This window comes from Oncorhynchus mykiss, chromosome 5, assembly GCF_057628025.1.
Source record: "Oncorhynchus mykiss isolate SJ-2025 chromosome 5, ASM5762802v1, whole genome shotgun sequence".
Lineage (NCBI taxonomy): Eukaryota > Metazoa > Chordata > Actinopteri > Salmoniformes > Salmonidae > Oncorhynchus > Oncorhynchus mykiss.
In genome coordinates this window covers 12,615,984-12,628,742 of record NC_143026.1, presented here as the reverse complement: position 1 = coordinate 12,628,742, position 12,759 = coordinate 12,615,984, and the positions used below count along the sequence as shown (strand labels likewise).

General features: G+C 42.5%; 1 long non-coding RNA gene across 1 annotated transcript; it reads left to right on the top strand.

Annotated features, from left to right (window-relative positions):
* The first annotated feature begins 4,325 nt into the window (after positions 1-4,325).
* LOC110523214 (uncharacterized) lies at positions 4,326-7,760 on the top strand. The gene is made up of 2 exons (XR_002473414.3): positions 4,326-6,975; positions 7,113-7,760. It is a non-coding gene; the product is annotated as an uncharacterized LOC110523214 (long non-coding RNA).
* The last annotated feature ends 4,999 nt before the right edge of the window (positions 7,761-12,759 follow it).

The window sequence follows — 12,759 nt, the reverse complement described above, 5'->3', positions numbered from 1 at the left end:
TCGCCCGGGTTAGGGAGGGGTTAGCCGGTAGGGAAATCCTTGTCTCCTCACGCACCAGCGACTCCTGTGGCGGGCCGGGTGCAGTGCGCGCTAACCAAGGTTGCCAGGTGCATAGTGTTTCCTCCGACACATTGGTGCGGCTGGCTTCCGGGTTGGATGGCGCTTTGTTAAGAAGCAATGCGGTTGGGTTGTGTATCAGAGGACGCATGACTTTCAACCTTCGTCTCTCCCGAGCCCGTACGGGAGTTGTAGTGCTGAGACAAGATAGTAGCTACCAAATAATTGGATACCACGAAATTGGTAAATTGAGAAAAAGGGATACCATTTTTTTTATTTATTATTATTAAAAAAACGCAACATGTAAAGTGTACTTATTTCTCTGAAATTTTGGCCTGAATTTTTTTACATCCCTTTTAGATAACATTTCTCCTTTGCCATCCACTTGACAGCTGAGGCATGTCAATAAGCTGATTAAACAGCATGCTCATTACATAGGTGCACCTTGTGTTGGAGACAACAAAAGGCCACTATAAAATGTGCAATTTTGTCACACAGTACAATGCTACAGTTTTCACAAGTTTTGAAGGAGCGTGCAATTGGCGTGCTGACTGCAGGAATGTCCACCAAAGCTGTTGCCAGAGAATTTAATGTTAATATCTCTACCATAAGCTGCTTCCAACTTTGTTTTGGAGAATTTGTCAGTACATCCAACCGGCCTCACAACCACAGACCACGTGTAACCATGCCAGCCCAGGACCTCCACATCCAGCTTCTTCACCTGGGGGACCTGGACAGCTGATGAAACTGAGTGTTTCAGGCTGTAATAAAGCCCTTTTTGTAGGGAAAACTTATTCTGATTGTCTGGGCCTGGCTCCCCAGTGCCCACCCCTAGCTGCACCCCTGCCCAGTCATGTGAAAGCCATAGATTAGGGCCTAATTAATTTATCTCAATTGACTGATTTCCTTATGAACTGTAACACAGTAAAATGCGATATTGTTTCATGTTGTGTTTATTTTTGTTCACTATATAGATAGATCTCTTGGCATTAATGCACCTGAAGCCCTTTATTTTTTTTACACACTGATGTACAGTGGCGTCACTCACTGTCTTTTGGTGCTTGGTTAATTTAAATTGGGAATTTGGAATCAGCTTGGGAATTTTTTAAATTTTTTTTACAATCCTTCTCAACAAAAACCTTGCATCAGTTCTACTTTTATAATTATTACATTTACAATTATACATTTATAATTATTTACAGTACCTGTCAAAAGTTTGGACACCTACTCATTCCAGGGTTTTTCTTTATTATGACTATTTTCTACATTGTAGAATAATGGTGAATACATCAAAACTATGAAATAACACATGGAATCATGTAGTAACCAAAAAATTGTTAAACAAAGAAAAATATTTTATATGGCTACATAAGGATAACGCTAGCTGAAGTATCTTTGCCAATACCTTCTTAGGGCTGAAATCCCTTTAACGGGATCGATATGACAACAGCCAGTGAAAGTGCAGGGCGCCAAATTCAAAACAACAGAAATCTCATAATTACAATTCCTCAAACATACAAGTATTTTATACCATTTTAAAGCTAATCTTGTTGTTAATCCCACCACAGTGTCCGATTTCAAATAGGCTTTACAGCGAAAGCACCACAAACGATTATGTTAGGTCAGCACCTATTCACAGAAAAACACAGCTAAGCCTTCGAAGTAGAAACAGACAACAAACCATTGGTGTCAATCATGTCTAAGCCACTGAATGATTGTCCAATGAGAATCCAGAGAATGTTGATCAGACTGCAAAAGTATGATGTGAAGATGATTTCCACCCCTGGAAAGTTCATGTTTGCCACTGACACTCTTTCTCCAGCAGTCGACAAAAAAGAGGGCTCCGACACATAGAAACACTGAGATTCAGGCCTACATCAACATGATCGTAGCACCATTTCCTGTGTCTTCTGAGAAAATGGAGCAGATCAAACGAGAGACCTCAGCTGACCAAACAATGACAGAGTTGAAAGAAACAATACTGATAGGATGGCCCGCACAGAAAAACAACTGTCCAAGAAGAATACAGGATTACTGGATGTGCAGAGCGAAGCTCACCATTGTGAATGACATAGTGTTCAAAGGCAACAAGATTGTCATTCCCATGACACTACGCAAAGAAATGCAAAATAAAAAAGAAAGTTGGCCCACTTGAGTGAGGAATAATACAAATGACGAGCAGGAGAAGTAAAGTACTGGTCAATAATGAACCAAGAAAATCGGTCAGACCACTGCTTTATGTGAACTGTGTTTACCTACAGTCGTGGCCAAAAGTTTTGAGAATGACACAAATATTAATTTCCACAAAGTTTGCTGCTTCAGTTTCTTTAGATATTTTTGTCAGATGTTACTATGTTACTTGTGTCAAAGGCTTTTAATGACAATAAGGTGAAGTTGATGCAAAGAGTCAATATTTGCAGTGTTAACCCTTCTTTTTCAAGACCTCTGAAATCTGCCCTGGCATGCTGTCAATTAACTTCTGGGCCACATCCTGACTGATGGCAGCCCATTCTTGCATTATCAATGCTTGGAGTTTGTCAGAATTTGTGGGGTTTTGTTTGTCCACCCGCCTCTTGAGGATTGACCACAAGTTCTCAATGGGATTAAGATCTGGGGAGTTTCCTGGCCATGGACCAAAATATCAATGTTTTGTTCCCCGAGCCACTTAGTTATCACTTTTGCCTTATGGCAAGGTGCTCCATCATGCTGGGAAAGGCATTGTTCGTCACCAACCTGGATGGTTAGGAGAAGTTGCTCTTGGAGGATGTGTTGGTACCATTCTTTATTCATGGCTGTGTTCTTAGGCAAAATTGTGAGTGAGCCCACTCCCTTGGCTGAGAAGCAACCCCACACATGAATTGTCTTAGGATGCTTTACTGTTGGCATGACACAGGACTGATGGTAACACTCACCTTGTCTTCTCCGGACAAGCTTTTTTCCGGATGCCCCAAACAATCGGAAAGGGGATTCTTCAGAGAAAATTACTTTACCCCAGTTCTCAGCAGTCCAAACCCTGTACCTTTTGCAGAATGTCAGTCTGTCCCTGATGTTTTTCCTGGAGAGAAGTGGCTTCTTTTGCTGCCCTTCTTCACACCAGGCCATCCTCCAAAAGTCTTCGCCTCACTGTGCGTGCAGATGCACTCACACCTGCCTACTGCCATTCCTGAAGAGAACTGTACTGGTGGTGCCCCGATCCCACAGCTAAATCAACTTTAGCAGACAGTCCTGGTGCTTGCTGGACTTTCTTGGGCACCCTGAATCCTTCTTCACAACAATTGAACCGTTCTCCTTGAAGTTCTTGACGATCCAATAAATGTTTGATTTAGATGCAATCTTACTGGCAGCAATATCCTTGCCTGTGAAGCCCTTTTTGTGCAAAGCAATGATGACGGCACGTTTCTCCTTGCAAGTAACCATGGCTGACAGAGGAAGAACAATGATTCCAAACACCACCCTCCTTTTGAAGCTTCCAGTCTGTTATTCAAACTCAGTCAGCATGACAGAGTGATCTCCAGCCTTGTCCTCGTCAACACTCACACCTGTGTTAACGAGAAAGCCACTGACATGATGTCCGCTGGTCCTTTTGTGGCAGGGCTGAAATGCAGTGGAAATGTTTTTGGGGATTCAGTTCATTTGCATGGCAAAGAGGGACTTCATCTGATCACTCTTCATAACATTCTAGAGTAAATGCATATTGCCATCATACAAACTGAGGTAGCAGACTTTGTGAACATTCTCAAAACTTTTGGCCACAACTGTACAGGCCAAAGTAGCAAGCAGAGCCGCTAATGTCTCATCCAGTGCCCAAACGACCCTACTACAAAATTGGAGTTGACCTTTTTGACTGCAATGGCAAAAGTCACATTATTTGGACCAACTATTACTCAAACTACCCTGAAGTAACAACACTGCCAACTACCTCCAGCAAAGCTGTAATCACCTACCTGAAATCAGTCTTCGTAAGACATGGGGTTGCATCTGAACTGTACTCGGACAATGGCCCGCAATGGATCGTTTGCTAATGACTGGGGATTCCAACACGACACCCCCCAGCCCCAACCCAATGGCTTAGCGGAGAGTTCAGTCACAATTGTCAAAGGTCTGATGGGAAAAGGCACACGGTGGAAAGGAGGATTTCCTGAAAAGTCTAATCTACTTCAGCCCACCGCTGCAGAACGGACTTTCACCTGCACAAAAGTTAAATGAATGTCGCATTGGAACGAGCCAACCTACAATAAAATGCAAATGAATTACTTAAAAATCATACAATGAGGCCTCCCGGGTGGCGCAGTGGTTAAGGGCGCTGTACTGCAGCGCCAGCTGTGCCATCAGAGTCCCGGGTTCGCGCCCAGGCTCTGTCGTAACCGGCCGCGACCGGGAGGTCCGTGGGGCGACGCACAATTGGCCTAGCGTCGCCCGGGTTAGGGAGGGCTTGGTCGGTAGGGGTGTCCTTGTCTCATCGCGCACCAGCGACTCCTGTGGCGGGCTGGGCGCAGTGAATGCTAACCAAGGTGGCCGGTGCATTGGTGCGGCTGGCTTCCGGGTTGGATGTGCGCTGTGTTAAGAAGCAGTGCGGCTTGGTTGGGTTGTGTATCGGAGGACGCATGACTTTCAACCTTCGTCTCTCCCGAGCCCGTGAGGGAGTTGTAGCGATGAGACAAGATAGTAGCTACTACAACAATTGGATACCACGAAATTGGGGAGAAAAAGGGGTAAAATTTAAAAATTAAATAAAACAATTTAAAAAAATAATAATAATTAAAAACATACAATGTGATTTTCTGGATTTTTGTTTTAGATTCCATCTCTCACAGTTGAAGTGTACCTATGATAAAAAAAATTACAGACTTTGTAAGAGGGAAAACCTGCAAAATCGGCAGTGTATCAAATCTTGTTCTTTCCACTGTATAGAAACAAAATTTGAAAAATGATCCTATATGATACCAGGAACATCTGCAAAAAGACAGGGAGAGATACTGGAATAAAAAAGAGAAGGGAGAAGTGAAATCTATCTCTGAGCTTACAAAGCGAAAACAAGAGATGGTAATGGAAATGTAACCAACGGAATAGAAGACAGACTTTAAAGAGAACACTTGCAATGGAGACCTACCTATCAGGCAACACAACACCTCAGTCACCAGATGACTTGCAGCCATCATACCTGCCCCTAACTTACCTGCCCCTGATGCACATCCTGATACCCCTTCCTCATCGTCTGCAACAGGAATGAGAAGTAAAATACTTGCTGACAGGAAAAGGGTTGGAAGAGGTCGCTCAAAAGCATACAGAGATCTTAGTATGACAATATGTCAAACTTGATAATGCTTTACGGAAAGCTGAGAAATACAAAAAAGGTATGATTGACTGATGAACAAAATGAAGAGACAAGATTCCAACAAAGACAAAGCCAAAACAGCAAATGAAGGGAACACCGAAGATCTTCTTATTGTTTCAAAATGCCATAATTGCAGAGTTAAAACAAAAGTAATAAAAAAAATGTGCAATGCCAAGGACAAACAAGTGGCATCAAAAATGCTCAGAGGCAACATCCTGAGAAAGTATGGCCTTGTCAAAACTGCAAACAGAGAATTTTGATTTTCAGCAAAAGCAATGAGGGCAAATGAAAACAGGCCATCAAGTCTTCAATACTCCAGGAAAAATCAGTGTAACAGAATTAGCACAGCCACAGAAGAGAAAATCATTAGATTCTATGAACGTAATGACAACAGCAGAGCAACAACAGGGAAAAAGGACACACTAACGAGGAACAAGAAGAAAAAGCAGAAGCGCTAAGAAGAAGTTTAAGAAAATTAAAATGTCCTACTCTGATTTCTGCAAAATACGTCCTTTTTGGGTTGTCAAGCCAACAGTCCAGGATAGGGACACGTCTCTGCAAAACACAAGCCAACCTCCAGTTCATGGCGGACAAACTACAGCATCACAAAGCGATCAGCTGCAGCAACGTTGAGAAAGTTATTGAGTCTTTGTGCTGTGGGAACCTGATAAAAAGAGTGCATGTACACAGTTCTCCCTTTGCCAAGCAAAAGAGCTTAAAACATCTGACTGTGATGCTGGTGAGCAGACATGGTGGTTTGAGTGGAAAAACAAAGCTGAAGAGAGAGAGAAGAAAAACAACATGGAGAAACATGAAACATGGAGAAATTCACTGTACATTTGACAGTAAAATAAAATATATGTGGCACACTGCAGATTCTATTGGAGGACCTCTCCAAAGGATTGAAAGGAAGTTGGGGAAACACGTGTATGACATTCGACACCAATACTCCAAACTGAGAGAATTAAAAGATAATCTGGGGAAAGAGGAAATCATTGTGCATATTGACTTTGCAGAGAACTACCTGTGTAAATACACCAGTGAAATCCAGGCAGTTCACTTTGGTGATTCTCAGAAGCAGGTGACCCTCCACACCTGTGTTGGATATACCACAAATGACACAGTTTCACTTTGCTCACTGAGTTCTTCTATGCGGCATGACCCCTCTGCTATCTGGGCCCATCTCTCAAAAACACTGGCCTACTTTCTTGAGCTCTGCCCATCGGCTACTGCTGTACACTTTGTGAGTGATGGGCCTACAACCCAATATAGGTCTAAAAATAATTTGTACTATCTCTCCACCCTTCCCTTTGAAATGGGCCTCTAGAGAGTTACGTGGAATGTCCTAGAAGCCGGACATGGAAAAGGCCCAGCTGATGGGGTAGGAGCAGCTGTGAAACGAAGAGCGGATGAAATAGTGGCACAAGGCAAGGACCTCCCAAATGCAAAAACTATTTGAGGAACTGTCAAAATACCAGTCAGCTATCAAGCTCTTATATATCTCAGAGGAGGAGCTAGAGAGCATCGAGGCCCTCCTACCGGATCACCTGGAGACAATCAGTGGGACAATGAAGATACACCAGGTAATAATTGTGGGTTATTTTATGTCGAATTTCACATTAATTAATACAAACATTATCACTACACTTTGTATCACTAGACTATGTTATGATTACATATTCCAAATGTGCATAACTTTTAGAATTTCCTGTGTTTCCAGATCGTCACCGACAGTCCAGGGGAGATAACTTGGCGGCTACTCAGTTGCTTCTGTTCCTTTCCACATCACTGCAGCTATTTCAGCCCACAGACTGTGACTCTGGTTGAAAAAACTGAGGCAGACCAAGATAGAAAATTCAACTAATCTCAAAGCACCTACCAGCCCATTGAAGATCTAAGTGAAGCATTGAATGGAAAGTGGTATGTAGTTGAGAATGATCAGGACGTTTACCCTGGTATCGTGCAAGACGTTCACGCAGAGAGTGGTGCTTTTGTGAAAACCATGAGTCGCATTGGCCCAACTGTTTTTTTTGGTCAATGAGAGACGACATCATATGGTACAGACCACAGCATGTCCTTGGACTTGTCCCTGAGCCCCATCCAGTGACCAAAAGGTACATGGAGCTGGATGCCTTGGTCTGGGAGGAACTTAGCTCTCTTTCTAAGCCTTAGATACAATTGGAAACTCACTATACAGTACATACAAAGCAGGGCATAAAATCATACATTAAATAAAATGTGTAGCTCTCAATGAACTCTTCCCTCTATATATGTGCTAGAATTTCTATTTGTAGCATCTGTAACACATTGTTCTCATGTTGTTCCGGTGTTTTGTTCAAAATGTTTGCAATAAAATATTGTTTTCATACATACATTTTTTTTTAATTTTTTTTTTACATAGATGTCATTTCCACCACGCCCCATATTTTGAGGTAAATTAATATATTATGCATAATTGCATACATTTATTTGTTTTAGATATGGAAATCATATGGTTGTTATCATAATCTCACAAAAAGGTTGGCTGGAAATATCTTATTTTTCATGATAAATAAATGTTTTCAGCTGTCACCAAGGCAAGTTTATACATTCACGCATCGTGTTGAATTATTCATATTAGGAAAACCTTAAGAATCTCTTTAAATAATATTCAGTACAAGTTCATGTACAAATGTATAAGACATCCGTTATAAATCAACTGTTCGATATTTAATTTTCAACTAAAATGGATGTTTAATGACGTGATGGAAATTACATTTGTCTATGGCTGTCTGGGAAAAAAGACAAAAATATACATTCCTGAATAGTACGATCGCAGTCATTATCAGATATTGTTTCTAGACAAATCAAAGAAGAGTACAATACTGGTAAAATGGTGTTTGAATAAGTTTTAATATCTGAAAGTTTCGAAGTTGCATAATCACCCATAAATGTCACTAGAAAAGTTTATGCAAATGCAGCTACTTTGCTGTTATTCTGTCTGTTATTTTGATGACTAAATTAGCCGTAGTTGGCATGGCTAGTAAGCAAGGGATAACAAGGTTGCCAGCCAGTATGGCAATGGAACAATAGTCGCGTCTCCTGCAACCCTAGATTTGTGTCGGGACTACATCTTGTGGAAGGATGAAATAGAATGAATAAATTAATCCAAATGTAAAAAAATATGAAAATATATCAGTCATTATTTGAATATGTTGGTAACCCGTTGTATAAAAGTGACAATGCCCTCAAAACCGGTGTTTGGAGGATATATTGGCATGGTTTGCTGGCCCGAAACGAAACCGTACCAATATATCCTCCAAACACCGGCCTTGAGGGCATTGTCACTTAAATAAGGAATCGTTCAAAACATTTACAGTCGAGAGAAATATGTTAGTTATCGTAGAGACAAACAATTATGTCTTGTTTTGCACACTTTGCACAAAATAATAAAAGGCAGTACTACAGGATATTTCTCAACGTAGCTCTTCATTAGCTAGCTATAAGTGGCATGTTCAAGTATCGCCAACTAGGATCAAACTGACCATGACCTAACCATTTGGGTGGTCTTAACCAATCATAGCACAGTATGATATGGCGGTAAAATGCATCTAATTACAATTCAGTATGTTTACACATATGAATTTGACATATTATTTATATTTTTGGTCATAAAGTTAAGTTACGAAAATCGCTATTTAGCAAGCTAGCTGACTAGCTAATATTAGCTAATGTAGCTAGCTTGATGGGCATTGAGTAGGTTATGAAATTGTAATTTGTGTTGTTTAATGTTTTCGGGACTCCTGAGAAAACCACCAAATCGGGTTGTCTTGTTAAACAGTGGATGTAAATAATCTAGCTAGCTGAAGCATTTACTGAAATTGCATACAATTTTGTAAGCTTGCTTTGCTGATACTCGCCATGCAATGCAGCGGAAGTAACATAGTTAACTAACTATTTTCTTCCTTATTGTGTAGTGGAGGATTAAAATAACTGTATGCGTATGGAAGTGTAGCGGCCTATGTAGCCGATCTGTGTAGGGACCCTAAAATGTTTGGTGTAAATATTAGTTCCGAATCTAGCTATGAACCTCAGCTATCATAGCCGGTTGTATCGACTTCAAAACAGTCTGAATGGCATCAATGAAGCCAATGGATTGAGTAGAATATAACTTGTGCCAAGGGTGCAAGTTGTATATACATGTAGTTATTACCAAGCATGAGATCCTCACATTGTAGCCAGTACATTGAATATATTCACTGATCATGTTTCCTACCTTGGCAAATAAAGATGCGGTTCGGGTATGAATGTCTGAGAGACATTCTTTTTCAGTCATATCCAATAGCAGGAGTATCAAACTCCGGTCTTTGAATGCTGCTGTGTCTGCATGTACTGTGCCTTTGGAAAGTATTCAGACCCCTTCATTTTTTCCACATTTTGTTACGTTACAAGGTTATTCTAAAATGTATTAAATGTTTTCCCTCATCAATCTACACCCAATACCCATAATGACTAAGTGAAAACAGCTATTTAGAAATACCCTTTGCAATGAGGCTCGAAATTGAGCTCAGCTGCATCCTGTTTCCATTGATAATCCTTGACGTTTCTACAACTTGATTGTAGTCCACCTGTGGTAAATTCAATTGATTGGACATGACAAAAAACCAAGCCATGAGGTCGAAAGAATTGTCCGTAGAGCTCAGAGACAGGATTGTGTCGAGGCACAGATCTGGGGAAAGGTACCAAAACATTTCTTCAGCATTGAAGGTCCCCAAGACACAGTGGCCTCCATCATTCTTAAATTGAATAAGTTTGGAACCACCAAGACTCTTCCTATTCCTGGCCGCTCGGCCAAACTGAGCAATTAGGGGAGAAGGGCCTGGTTCAGGGAGGTGATCAAGAACCTGATGGTCACTCTGACAGAGCTCCAGAGTTCCTCTGTGGAGATGGGAGAACCTTCCTGTAGGACAACCATCTCTGCAGCACTCCACCCATCAGGCCTTTATGATAGAGTGGCCATATGGAAGCCGCTCCTCAGTAAAAGGCACATAACAGCCCACTTGGAGTTTACCAAAAGGCACCTAAAGACTTTCTGGTGAAACCAAGATTGAACTCTTTGGCCTGAATGCCAAGCATGGTGGTGGCAGCATCATGCTGTGGAGAAGTTTTTCAGCTGCAGGGACTGGGAGATTAGTCGGGATTGAGGGAAAGATGAATGGAGCAAAGTACAGTGAGATACTCAATGAAAACCTGCTCCAGATCTCAGACTGGGGCGAAGGTTCACTTTCCAACAGGACAACAACCCTAAGCACACAACCAAGACTACACATGAGTGGCTTTGGGACAAACCTCTGAATGTCCTTGAGTGGCCCAGCCAGAGCCCGGACTTGAACCCGATTGAACATCTCTGGAGAGACCTGAAAATAGCTGTGCAGCAATGCTCCCCATCCAATCTGACAGAGCTTGAGAGGATCTGCAGAGAAGAATGGGAGAAACTCCCCAAATTTTAACCCGATACAGGTGTGCCAAACTTGTAGCGTCATACCCAAGAAGCTTCAAAGCTAGAAAGAAAGAAGCAGTACTACAATGTGCCATCCTCTATATACAGTGAGGGGGGAAAGTATTTGATCCCCTGATGATTTTGTACGTTTGCCCACTGAAAAATAAATGATCAGTCTATAATTTAAATGGAGGTTTATTTGAACAGTGAGAGACAGAATAACAACAAAAAATCCAGAAAAACGCATGTCAAAAATGTTATAAATTGATTTGCATTTTAATGAGGGAAATAAGTATTTGACCCCCTCTCAATCAGAAAGATTTCTGGCTCCCAGGTGTATTTTATACAGGTAACGAGCTGAGATTAGGAGCACACTCTTAAAGGGAGTGCTCCTAATCTCAGTTTGTTACCTGTATAAAAGACACCTGTCCACAGAAGCAATCAATCAATCAGATTCCAAACTCTCCACCATGGCCAAGACCAAAGAGCTCTCCAAGGATGTCAGGGACAAGATTGTAGACCTACACATGGCTGGAATGGGCTACAAGACCATCGCCAAGCAGCTTGGTAACAAGGTGACAACAGTTGGTGCGATTATTCGCAAATGGAAGAAACACAAAAGACCTGTCAATCTCCCTCGGCCTGGGGCTCCATGCAAGATCTCACCTCGTGGAGTTGCAATGATCATGAGAACGGTGAGAAATCAGCCCAGAACTACACGGGAGGATCTTGTCAATGATCTCAAGGCAGCTGGGACCATAGTCACCAAGAAAACAATTGGTAACACACTACGCTGTGAAGGACTGAAATCCTGCAGCGCCCGCGAGGTCCCCCTGCTCAAGAAAGCACATATACATGCCCGTCTGAAGTTTGCCAATGAACATCTGAATGATTCAGAGGAAAACTGGGTGAAAGTGTTGTGGTCAGATGAGACCAAAATGTAGCTCTTTGGCATCAACTCAACTCGACGTCTTTAGAGGAGGAGGAATGCTGCCTATGACCCAAAGAACACCTTCCCCACCGTCAAACATGGAGGTGGAAACATTATGCTTTGGGGGTGTTTTGAGCAAGCCACAACCACAATTGCTCCAGGGGCACTGGGCAATGGTGACCCTGGCCGTGACCCCACTCCCTGCAGGTGTCTCATTGGGATTTGGGATATGCAAGGAACACATTTCCATTACACACTTGTGTGTCGTTAAGATAATGGGCATAATGCCAACCCAGAGATGGTGCTAGTGGGGCACCTATCTAGGATATATAAACAGGTGCATTATGAGTGTCTGATTGAAAGGAGATGATCGTGGACTTCAGGAAACAGCTGAGGGAGCAGCCCCCTATCCACATCGACGGGACAGTAGTGGAGAAGGTGGAAAGTTTTAAGTTCCCCGACTTAAACATCACGGACAAACTGAAATGGTCCACCCACACAGACAGCGTGGTGAAGAAGACGCAGCAGCGCCTCTTCAACCTCAGGAGGCTGAAGAAATTCCGCTTGTCACCAAAAACACTCACAAACTTTTACAGATGCACAATCGAGAGCATCCTGTCGGGCTGTATCACCGCCTGGTACGGCAACTGCTCCGCCCACAACCGTAAGGTTCTCCAGAGGGTAGTGAGGTCTGCACAACGCATCACCGGGGGCAAACTACCTGCCCTCCAGGACACCTACACCACCCGATATCACAGGAAGGCCAAAAAGATAATCAAGGACAACAACCACCCAAGCCACTGCCTGTTCACCCGCTATCATCCAGAAGACGAGGTCACTACAGGTGCATCAAAGCAGGGGCCGAGAGACTGAAAAACAGCTTCTATCTCAAGGCCATCAGACTGTTAAACAGCCATCACTAACATTGAGTGGCTGCTGCCAACATAATGACTCATC